The sequence below is a fragment of the Tauraco erythrolophus genome, chromosome 2, assembly GCF_009769465.1.
Source record: "Tauraco erythrolophus isolate bTauEry1 chromosome 2, bTauEry1.pri, whole genome shotgun sequence".
NCBI lineage: Eukaryota > Metazoa > Chordata > Aves > Musophagiformes > Musophagidae > Tauraco > Tauraco erythrolophus.
In genome coordinates this window covers 65,506,974-65,520,161 of record NC_141466.1, presented here as the reverse complement: position 1 = coordinate 65,520,161, position 13,188 = coordinate 65,506,974, and positions in this window count along the sequence as shown.

Here is a 13,188-nt window from a genome sequence, read left to right as displayed (position 1 = left end):
TCGCTAGAGACATTTTGCACTATAGGGCATTAAACCAATGGAGACGAGCCATTAAGGCATAATATAATCACCTTCCATGTACATACAAAATATTTAGAGCTACCTGACCATACTTGTCAGGATCTGTGAGACAGGCAACAGTGCAGGAACATGAATTAATATTATCAAGCTTCTTTAAAGGTAGTTGTTAACTGCAGGATTCCTTTCTATATGCAGGTTGGAGGTGGAGCTGATCAGACCACTGCCAGTTGTCTAAGCTGAATTGGGGTGGGTTGCCAGACCAGAGCAGATTAGAAACTGGTCTTCCAGAACCATAAGTATTTCAATGCTGTAAGAAAGTTTCCAGTCATGAATCAAGCCAATCTCTTGAACATGACTGTGAACTCAGAATCCTGAGAATGTTGAAATCGATCCAGACAGAACATTTCACCCAGCTTTGCTCTTTGGTTTTAAGTGAAGAAAAATTAATTCTGTTTCCAAGGAGGAACTTCACCCTTTAGAAAACATTGAAGACTTATAAAATTAACTTTTCTGGATTTGGGGCTTGATTTTGGTTTTCTTTGTGGTTGGGTTTTTGGTTGGGTTTTGGGATGGTTTTTGTTTCCCCCAGTGGGAGATTTATCAAAACAGTAACTAGAACAAGTTTGATGCTCAGTGGAATGACTTTTTTTTTTTTTAAAAGACGTTTCCTCCAAAATTCCCTATTCATTTTTAGTCTACCTTTAGTATCAAAGAAGAAAGTGAGACATTCTCACATTTTCATAGAAACAGTTCTTTCACCCATCTGAATCATATCTAAAGTTGAATCACAGCTGTTACTAGATAATGTACACTGTGACCTAAAGATCAATGCCACAGTTTTCTATTGATGCAATAGAAATGCTGCAGATTTATTTGGAAGTATTCTCTGTCCTCTTGCTCTCAAAAGGGCATTCTGTTCCTCATATTTTGCAGTATTTACATGCTGCTATGCTCTGACCACACAACATGTTCATCTTATCCCACTCAGCTGCATTATGTCGGGACACTATTAAATATTTACCTTCTGCAGCATAATGCAGCACTTAAACGCTAAACTTGCCATTTCTGCCAGACAAACATAAACTACAGCAGGGCTTATAAAGTTATAAGTTCCAGATGGTGATGAATAAGTAATGTTGCACCCTGGGCCTAATTGCTCTAAGTTTCTAGATACCTGCAAACCATCAATTATACATTACAAGTGCCGCTCCTTAATTGTTTCTTGCCAGCATCTCAGAAGAAAATGTAGCACAACAATGGCACTGTACTTGCAGGGAATTTCTTTCGGAAAACTTATATGCACCATTACTAGATTTTTAAACTGTTCTTTGGCTCTGAATGAAGTTTACAAAGCTGGCATTCAAAAAATTTCCCTGAGGAGAAAAAAAAGGGGCTCTTCCCTGTCTGTTTGGTGATAAAAATGGGAATTTACTTGCTGCATGACAGTCATTGTGCCTAACAAATATTACAATAAGAGGCTGGGCACTGTGCTTGCCTTATTAGTGATTTTAAGAGGCTGATCCAGTTAACTTGGAATTTTATCCTAACTCAGTCTCCACTGGCAGCAGAAAAAAAGAAATGACTACTGTGTATTTCATTGTTCATCATTTCATTCCAGCTCTGGAGAAAGCATGTTGCCCACCTGGTCACACGCTCAGCAGGAGTTAGCTGCCCTTGTCTTTCACAAATCAGCAGAGCTGTCTTGCCTGGTGAGCTCAGATGCATTTCTGCACCTCTTGACCCAGTCCTCTCTGTTGCAAATGCATCTCTCCAAAGAGCTGGTGCTGCTTGCAGAAGACTTCCAGTGAGGAGCATGCATAGTCTGCAGGGCACACTGACCTCCGGCATCCTACCTATCCCATCATGCTTTGCTGCACATAGGATTGACTTCCCTCTGTATTGATCTAGGACATCAACACACTCTTGAAAGGTCATACATGGTAGATCACACCCGGGCATCCAAGGCTATATATGCACCAGGTTCACAGCTACGTCTATGTTAGTAAGTTGGACAATGCCAAAGACGTTGGTTGAGGCCCCACAATTTCAGCCTGTCTATTAATAAATTGTAAGGATCGTCCTAGCCTAGCTTTGCCTCCTCTCAATAAGCACCATCCCAAACAAACCATGGGCATGGCTGGTACTTAGTATGAGTAAGGAACTGCTACCAACAAGAAGTTTGTACATGGCCATCTTACCTTAGAGATTGAGAAGTTCGATATCTCAGAGAAGGGCTGTTGCATGTTAGCTGGCCATGGGGCCAAAGAATAACCCTGGCACTGCTCTGCATGGAAACAGAAACAAGGCTTATAGATATACAATGAGGGTGGTGAAACATTGAAACAGTTTGCCCAGAGAAGCTGTGGATGGCTCATGCCTGGAACAAAATATTTCAAAATATTTCACCTCCTACTACCTTTGTCTTGCAAGATTTCATACGAGGAAAATAAATACAATTTTAGAAATCACTCTGTCAGAGTAAAATGCCGTAGTGATTAAGATAATGCAGTTGAAAGATATCTGCAGCTTAGACCTGGTGGCTGATTGTGTGGGTCAATTCAGAGAAAGACTGACTTTTCAGAGAATTCATTGGCAAATTGGACCAAGGAAGTACACCCACAGCATTGTCCATGTCTTGGTCCTCACATCGACATACTTGTGACTGTCATGGCTTTTGGATTCCACAGACTGACTATGGAGAAAGTATTTATTTTATTGATGTTTTCCGTTGTTTGCTGTGCTAGTGAACATCTGCAGTACAAAGGTTTGAGTTTCTGACTGAAGGTAGGTGAATCCTTTCCATCAGCATATGATACTTTCTGCATGTTCACTTATTTTAAAGCCAAATTCCAATGTTAGGACTGGCATTGTGCTTACAGATGGTTTGGTGGTGCTCCAAAAGAGCACAGGAGCAGAATAGAAATATCTCCAGGTATTTGTGCAATTATCTGCAGCTCCTTTAGTGTCTTTTCAGTTAATTTTGACAAGAGGAACTGTACATTCTTTAGAAAGAAATCTTAATTACTACTTAAGTGTTCCCCTACAAATATATAACATCAATCCTGCATATATAGGCAGATGCCACACATTTTTCTGTGTGGCTGAGATTTCTATCGGGATTTTGCATTTCACTGTGAGTGAACTCTTCACCTCACCTCGCCTCTCCCTTCTTCCTCCACTCATATGACAAAGAGCATGCAGTACCCTGCTGTACCCATGTGAGCTACAGAATTGTTTTTCCAAAAGTCGTGCATATAGGGCAGATAAAACCAGGCACTGTGATTCATTAAATCTAAATTTAGACTGAAAGTATATACACAGCTGCCTCTAGACTTTTCACCTCACCAAAAGTTTCCCAAAAGCATGAGTCCTCGAACTTATTCTGTCTACTTCAGGATAGACAGAAAACATATAAATATCTAACTGGTAGTCATTTAAGTAGTTGAATCTGGGTCCCTGTGCCTCTTATTTGTCTTTCTGGCTGACTAGAATAATTTTTATATCTAGTCTTTGTTTGGCCCCACAGCCATTTGTCAGCTAGCACAGATGTTTTGCCTTCTGTGTTGTGCGCAGCAGACTCAAGACTTCACCTGTTCCTTATTTTAAGTATTTCCTCCCATCCACTTGCTTGGGTTCCTCTGTATGGGCTATTCTCTTCTCTGTGAGTACAAGTGCTTTGGCCTTTTAAATCGCTTTCACAAGTGTATGGATTTAACCATGGCCTGACCCTCTAGTTCTAACCTACTGCCCCATTGCTAATGATCAATGTAGTCTGTTCTGGTGAAATTTCATCTCTTGGCAATGCAAAAGACACATTGGGCTTCCTCCATCTGTGTTGGAACGTAAATCCCAGTCAATGACTTTGTTCTCTGTCCAAACTTCGTGAATCCAGCTGCATATATGTTTTATTTCACTTTCACTTTATTGTCACTTTACAACCCAGTCATTCAAGTACTGCAGTGCCCAGGTGCCCTGTTTATCAAACAAAAATATTAAATACAAAACAAAACAAAATTGCGGTGAAAACTATTAACATTTTATTTGCAAAAGATGGCCTATACATATGTAGATGTCTACATTTTTGTAGTAGAATAGGGGATACAGAAGAAGAGAATTGTTGGGGTTAAAAGAAAATTTTATCTGCCATTTTAAGTCACCAGAGATCGAAATCGATAGACCCCAACTGTGCTCAGATGCACTATTTTATATAATCACAGATTTTAGAGTTGGAAGAGGTATATTAAGTTTATCTGATCCATCTCCCTGTCATATAACTGCATTGGTTTTCACTTTACATTCTCCACTGCCTTTCTGGATTTAGTTCATAAAACCTGTACAGGTCAAAATAGCAGATTAGAGAGAAGAAGTGAAGAGTTAAATCAGACTTATTCAGTCCCTGTACTAAAATACAGTACTAGTGTATTTGTTCTGTAAGACTGTGACCTCTGTGTATTCTAGTCAGCTCCTTTGTGACATTGTACTTGCTTTAGAGCAGTGAAAATATGAAAAATTTAAGCTGATTCTGTTTCAGACTTAAGTAGTTTGTCCCAGGTTTTTCCACCCATTTTAGAGAATATATATTTTTGTCTGAATATATATTGCTAAGTTACTGTGAGGGTAAAAGAGCAGTGCAAAAGGAGAATTCCATGGAAGAGGAAGCAGGGCTCAGAAAAAGTCAGATTGCCAGCCAGCCAATATTATAAAAAATTATTCATATCCTGCACACAGCACACAGCTGTTAGGGGTTCAGGATCTGGGAGGTGGGAGAGTTTAGGAACATAGCTTGAAATGACAGAAAGGAGCTCCAGAAAAACTTGCAAAACTGATCCATGTAATAATGAGCACAGCAGTTTCTGAGACCCTGGAGAGTTGCACATTAAATAGTATACCATTTGTCAGGTAAAATACCTTAGGCTTGATACTGATCTCACTGGCTCAGATGTTACAACGCTGCTTTTTCACTGACTCAGAGGAAGATGACCCTGATTTATACCATCACAGCTGAGAGCAAATTTTGTCCCTTGCACTGCAACAGAGCAGGTTATTAATGAATTCTGTTACAAGTTTAACCTTGTAGCCTCCAAAGATACTACATTTCACATGGTTTAGCGGGTTATGAGAGTCAGTGGGATTAGGAAAAAAATCTTCAGAAAGAAAACAATAATTCATTTATTCATACTGACTTCTAACTGGCTTCTAGGTCTTCCCATTACCTGGCATTCTTTCATTGTCAAGGATGCTTTCATTTCTGACCATTGCTGGCATGCTCCCGTTATCTTCGAGAAAAATATTTCTCTTGTCTTGCATATTCAGATTTTCCAAGCATTTGATTTTCAGCTCAGACATTCTGAGAGTTGCTTTTTCCAAGTTTGTTGTCAAATGCTCTTTTCTTTTCCCAGTGTGGAATCCCTGATACCTCTTTTCAAGAAAGAGAAGGAGAAATCTCAATAGGCTGTAGCATAGAATGACAGGATCACACTAATCACTATGACTACTGCTCTCACCTTATGCACTCACATGACAAGGGAGGTGCTATGGCATAAGAGATTTGGGGGATGACGAGATCCACTGAGACCAACTAATATTCCTTAGCCTTACCCATGATGAGTATCTCCATCCCATTTGATTAGGGACTTACTGCACAAATCTATTTCTTTCTGTATGATCACAATCTTTCAGAGGACATTCTGGTCTACAGCGCCTTGCTCTCTGCTTTCTCAGACCGAACACTGATATCACCCAACAATCCTTGGGACACTAAACTTGCAAATAGGGTATATTTTTCCCTCCTTTCTGAGAAACCAGATTAGAACACTTGCAAGGATACATGCACATTTGATCTGTATTAGCTCAAAAACCTGTGTCTGGAAATGACAAGAGTCTGCTCTGGGATGGCTTCTTGACTGGCAGCCGTGCTATTCTCTTGATCACTTTGTCTTGCTGATGCACAAGTAATCATGTATTTATGGAGTTCTTCGGGGCATTGTTCAACAAAATTTTCGGTTCACATAAATAGGCAAAAGTATAGAATACAAACTCTCGGGCTGGGACCAAGCCAAAGAATGACTGTACAAGAAGGTAACCCCTGATGAGCTCTGAATTAGCTATTCCCACCAAGAAAAGAGAATTCGAAACCGTAAGTGCCAGTTCAATGCAAATATTAGCTCAGTGCTTTATAGGGCAAGCAAGATGTTAGGACCTATCTTGAAAGGAACAGGAAAAAATAGCAAGCATTATTACACAACTCTGTAAATCAATGGTGCATCCATAGATTGCGTATGATATGCTGTCCTGATTCTCTCATCTCCAAAAGAATAGAGGAGTTAGAGAAGGGTGACACAGTAAGCAACAGATTCCATAGAAACAGAGAAAAAATGCATTAGATACTTCTTAGAACATAAAGGGATGAGACAAATACAACAAACTGTGCAGCATCCTAGAGATAAGCATCTGTTAAGGTCTTCTAAACTGCTGAAATTTTTAAGCTGAAGAATGTGTTTTGATACTCATTGATCTCCCTTTTCATTAGCAACAAGTATTAGAATAATACATACTTTTGTCATCTATAGGAAATAAGAATCTGTCCTTGAATGTTGCTAAGAATTTCACACCAATGATGGAGAAAAATGTCCAGTTCTGCACCAAAAGTCCTTTTTGGTCCTCTTGCTATAGCTGCCCATAGCAATGCTATTGCTTTGGCACCTGGACCAACGGAGCAATGAGCAATTCACCGCTACGTACAGATGTTATCCAGTCGATAGCGAGAGATAATCAAGGCACCAGAGTTAAATGCAGAGTACAGCCGGATACATCATTGGCTGATAGGCATTTTCTTTCATATATTTTGAATTTCTCTCATTTCACTTTTTAGCAGACTTCCAGAATGAGAGGCCTTTCAAGCCATGTATCTCACTCCATTGACTCAACAGGGATCAGTGGCATCTACGTTAGAAGGTTGCTTTATTGAGCACTTCATATTTATGTGCAAGCAAGGAATTCAGGTGAGATGGACTGGATCTTAGGATTTCCATTTTTCTTTATGGAAATGGTAATAGTTTTCCCCACTGGTAGCTGCTGCCTTTGTTTAGATCTTGATTATAAGCATTCATGAAAGGAAAGGAATACTGATGGAGCAACACGGAGTCTTTACATGATATTTAAATAATGCAGATAATTATGACATGTTCCAACTAATTTTTGCCCTGATTTATTTTGACTTTCTGAATGGAACAATGCACCAAAATAAATGACCAGGAATGGGGTTAATTCTACGTACAACAGCCAGCACAACTCCTTAAAGGTAAGCCGAGAACAGATGAATAAATTTCAGTGAATAGCACTATCAAATAACCCAGAATTTCCAGTTCAGTTCCTCCTTAGTTCAAATCTTTCCAGGCCTGATGTGTGTTTTCCTACTCTGATGAAACTGCTCTTTCTCACTCATTAAAATTTTAAAGGCTAACATGTTATGCTTGAAATTTTAATCTACAGATACACAGCAAAGTATAACCTGAGTAGGAAAGTAGAAGAACTTGCCTTTTAGAGTGCTACTGCAGCCAGAATTTTAAAGGTACTTTTTTTCTCTCTGAATTTCCAGGTTCTTAAATACCTTTAAGTATCAGCCCTGAGACTCTTTAAATGCAAATGATAGGCATATTAATTCAGTAGCTCACTTGGAAAATTTAAAAAGAGGAAGAGAGGACCTGTCTGCTGGAACACCGAACCTAAGATACAGCTGTTCAAGAAATGCAGCAAAGGACAGGTTCGAATGCAGGAGAACATAATGTACAAGTTAAATAGGTTCTTTCTGAGCTTGTAGCGGACTCGCTCTTAGCTTTCCCTCCTTTCCAATTTGGCATCTTGCCCTTCTTAAAATTTCCGTCTACTAACAGTGGAACAAATTTAAACCCACTCCAGAAGTACATTTAATTCAGAGCTTGTCTTTTCCCTCCACGTTTTCTGACAGCTGCCCAGTTGTCAGGCAAAATAGTACTGCCCCACTCAGCAGAATGAGAAAGATACCAGCCTAAATGCATTGCCCTCCACCTTCCAAAAACATTCAGAGCTTCCTTCCATTAACAAGGTACTCATTTCAGCTGAAGAACATATCTACAGGAGAGCAACTGGTCCAGCTCATTTTCATGCTGATACATTTGCTTCTCTGGAAACTGCAAAGCAACAGCATTGCTACGGCAGTGCACAGCTTAGAAGCCCCTAAAAGGCGCTCCTGAAAACAGGCGTAAAAGGTTTTCTGTGCCCAGATTCTCTACTCAGAGAGGCTGGATGCACTGCAGAGCTATGAGATGACACGGTACCCTGTAGTCTGAGGCAGACGAATGTGGGTCTGCAGAGAAGTTTTACTACTTCTACTGATTGACTGAGCGCAAAATTTATGGAAATCTAAATCCCTGATTCCATCTTGGAACTTTGGACCTGGTGTCCAGCTAAATAAACAGCATGGATTTTCAGCAAAATGAGTCTGGGATCAAAAAACTTTATATTCAGTTTAAAAATCAGGAAAGAAAAACATAGCACCACAGTTCCTAATTTCACATAAGTGTGTGTTCATGGATTCAACTGATGTCAGTAGTTATAAACTGATCTGCTGTACGCTATATTGCTTACTAATAACCCACAAATCATGGCAAACCTATTGTCACTGCCTTGAATTACTAAGCAGGGGTCCACAGTATTATGGGTCTTGTTTAAAGAGTCCTCAGATTGCAAAAGGTGGAAAACCATTGTCATGGGTGATATATTTTTTCTGTGAGAAATGGACTGAAATAAGTACAAACTGAGTAGCCATTGTTTGTCTAATTGTTTCACATCTCTTTTCAGAAGGCAATTTATATCACAGTTGACAGAAAGTCAGGTTTCAATAGACAAGAACATCAACCAGATCCTTTGTGTTGTGACCCTGAAAAGTTTACTGCTTATAGAAGATCTCCAATGTAGCGATGGTATTTTAAATATATCAGAGAATCATTAATGACAAGTGTTGCTGAAGGCTGAGAAGATGGTGATAAACAAAACTGTGCTGAAATGGGTGTGCCAAAATCAATCAGTTGTTAAATTTATAATTAAATTTATAAATAAAAGAACTGCATTATTTTTCCCAAGTTGTCACAGAAACGTAGAAAAAACAGAGAAAGTAAATTAGAAACATACCTATTTAACTAATATCCCCCCTTCCCTTCCCTTCCCTTCCCTTCCCTTCCCTTCCCTTCCCTTCCCTTCCCTTCCCTTCCCTTCCCTTCCCTTCCCTTCCCTTCCCTTCCCTTCCCTTCCCTTCCCTTCCCTTCCCTTCCCTTCCCTTCCCTTCCCTTCCCTTCCCTTCCCTTCCCTTCCCTTCCCTTCCCTTCCCTTCCCTTCCCTTCCCTTCCCTTCCCTTCCCTTCCCTTCCCTTCCCTTCCCTTCCCTTCCCTTCCCTTCCCTTCCCTTCCCTTCCCTTCCCTTCCCTTCCCTTCCCTTCCCTTCCCTTCCCTTCCCCACATAAATCCCATCAACACTCAACAGGATAGCTTGAATCACAGTCATTCTTAAAACAAGAAGCCCTCATGAATAGCTGCAACTGCAAACACAAACAGCTTTCCCCTCAGCTTGAATTAAAGCTTTGCTTTTTTTATTTGCCAGAGAACACATCCTATCTGCAACTCCACAAAGCAAAGAGACATCTGCAGGTAAAGATCTCATATTCACGTGCTATACAACAAAGAAATGCCAGGGCAAACTGTCTTCAGAAAGAATAGTTCCCACTGTAAGAAAACAAAAAAAAAAAGACTTTAACATGATTTCAGACAACTAATAAAGGTAAGTAACATTCCAATAAATCCTTTTTTTTTTTTTTGAGCTATTTCTTTTTCTCTATCATGGAAATAGAGAAAATATGAGCAGCATATTCATGAAATATGAAATATGATCACTGAAATATGATCATTGGATTATTAGCAATCATTGTGCAAGCTATACTTAATTAACTTCAAGGATTTTAAATCATTGAAGGAAAGATTTCAGCCTCGTATACTCCATTTACTGGCACTATATGTGACATGCAGATATCTCAGTGGATTAGTATTTTTTTTTCTATGTAGACCGCAAAGTTAAAATTCCTGCACCATTTTTATTAACAATAACACACACCAAAAAAAATCAAAAAAATTCTGCCTGACTGGTTTGGGTTTTTTACATCTATCACTCAGGGTGTACAAGCCAACATTTCAAAAAGCCCATTAATTTGAGATGTTTGAATTGTATCAATTTTTATTCATAGTCTAGAAAAAGTCAATACTACTACAAAAGTAGTCTATGGTCCTTGATATCTAGGAATGTTTGCACCTGAGGAGTTTTATCCATGTCCACTAATGAAGCAAGAGCTGTGTATCCAGGTTGTCCGCAATGGCACCCCAGGCAGACTAAAACATCTGCTCTCAAGAATAAGAAGTGAACCAGGGTGCTCGACGAGCTGGACCCTGCTCCCTGCACAGTCACTGGAGAGGAAGCTACGATATCTCAGCTGATTCAGAATACAGGATGATCTAAACATGGCCCATCTTTGTCTCTTTTTTCTGTATTTCCATCTTTTTCTGTATCTACCTAGGCTCCAGCAGTCCTGGAAAAACAAGGGTCAGATGTCAGTGGCAGCACTTTGCAAAATCCCACCATGGGTGAGGCTTTGACACTATGCAAACCTGAGTTCCTGTGAACTCACACCACCTGACTTCTCCCACTGACCTCATTTGGCATGGTCCATTCCTTGAAAATGCGAACTGTTTCAACTCGAGACAGTTTGCCAGGCAGGAAAGAAGTTATCACAGCTTCAGCCTTTTCCAGGGAAGAAGGATGAAGCATGATATGACTCTTTGCACTCGAATCTGTTCTATTTACAAACACTTTTCTCTACTGTTCTATTTCAATGCCATGTAAACAATTATTAGAAATGCAGATATGTTTCTTCCAAATGCAATTGTGTTCTGAAACCACTCAAATGCTGTTGACCATGACTAATGTTAGCTGGCAAGGCTCACAGGGGCAGCTGCTTTTGGAGGTAGTTAGATCTGCTTGTGACATTTCCCTTGGAAAACAAAAAAAAAAAGAGAAGCTGAATAATTATGCATGAATTTACCTTACAGCCTGAAAAACACTGATTTGTTATTACTACCTAGAGTAAAAACTAACACATACTGAGAAAAAACCTCCTACATGAGAGTCCTTCATCTGTAAGAAGGTTGTGAGTATATTATAATTGTAGAGAAGTGTTGAGTAAGCTTTTTAACCAAGGACTTTCAGGTTACTGTTACCCAACAATTACAGTTAATTCAATTTGCCCTTAATTTACTTTCTTTCTTTACTTTTTACTTTACTTTCCTGCTGTAGGAAGGAAAGAAGGAAAGAAGCTGATTAAATGCAGACATCTTCAGGTAAGCTGAATCACACTTCAGGCTCCATTTATTGTGTGATAGAATAAGATTTCTAGGAAATTCATCTTTATAATTTATATCTATATATGTAACTTAAAAAAGATAAATATATGATATTGCCATCATTTTATCTCTTTATGTATAAAGAGATATGCTATAATTGACATTAAATTCAGGACATTCAAGTGAGTTATAATTATCTTAAGACAGCTTCAAAAACTGCACATAAAACAGCAGCATTATTAAAACAATTGTTTTATTTATTTAGTATTATATAGCAATTTACTTGTTATAGAGCAACATCTTAATTTCATAAATATTATTTACAGCTGGGGTTCAGTCCAGTTGAGCATGAGATCACTGACAATATCAGGACCTGCTTCCAAAATGTTTATAGTAGTTAAAGGCCAGTGAAATTTTTTTTTTAGTCCTCAACATTTTCAAGATTTGTGAAATTTCTACATTTCCAAGAAGACAGAGAAATTAACAGAGAAATGGAATGGTAAGAGTCCAAAGAAACTGAGAAATCTGATCTACAGCCAAAGCATAATCTAAGATCACTGGGCTCCAGGAAGTGCTTACAGACCTGCCTGTGACAGTTCTATCAAAACAGATCAATTTCTCAGTAAATTTGCTAATTTCTGAAAAAACAAACACCATAATTTTCCCTGAAAAGTCCCAGGCTAGCAGTTGCCTTCATTCATTCATCCAAAATACAAGTGTCCTGGAACTCAATGTCCTTGCGAGCAAGGTAAGAACAACCTCCGTTTTACAGACAGAGAGGTAGAAAATGTAGTGGTTTTTCCAAGGTTCAAAGGAAGACCACATAAGAACCAGCTACTGTAAAGTATTTATTCTGTAAAACATGCTCATTCTAGCATTACTTCATTCTCTAATCACTTTTCACACCCTTTTTCTTCTTCAGTCTCACTAGTGGGTCTTGTTACTGTCGAATATTCTAATCTTTCTAGGACTGTATTTTCTTTTTAAATATTTGTACAAGGACTTACGCAAGACAGTGCTGAAAGTTGACTGTGTTCTCTAGGCAGGAATATAATAAATAGCATTAAGAAGAATCCTGATTAAAAATCAGTTTTATTGGCTCTCAAACTTGCCAACTCACCAGTTCACTTCTTTCTGGGGAAGTGCTTTAATGACTAAAACAATATTGCAAAAGAAAGACAATATTGATGGCCTTAATGGAAGTTGTTAATCACTCCAGCTTTCCAAACTTATTCAGGTGACTTGAGAAGCACTAAGGTTCCCATCTCTAAGCCTTGTACTGCAGCAGAAGTTTAGGCATGAAATAGCCAATTGTCTCCTCAAAACAGACATTCTGAAACTCATGACTAAATATTTTTGAAAACATTATCCACAAAACTTTGAAGTTAAGTAGGAAAACACTTTAAAAACTTATCTACAGAGAAAGACTGTTGATAAAAGGAGGTAGACACAATTTCTCTCTGGGAGTGAAATGAATTTCAAGGGCCTAAGTGAGATCTAGAAGGACTGTATCCCACCCTTCATAATAACACATACACACACAGGAAGAAATTTAAGGCTCCTTAGAGCTCTTTTAATTTATTATTTCCATGCTAATTAGTGCTTCTCACTGCAAAAATCTGTTTAAGGAGGTGTTTCTTGAATATCTACATATAAATACATATATATACTGTTTATTTCTCTTAGTTGAAAATCCAGAAGCCGTTGCCAGAAATAAGAAAAAAACCCTACATACTACTGTAAAACA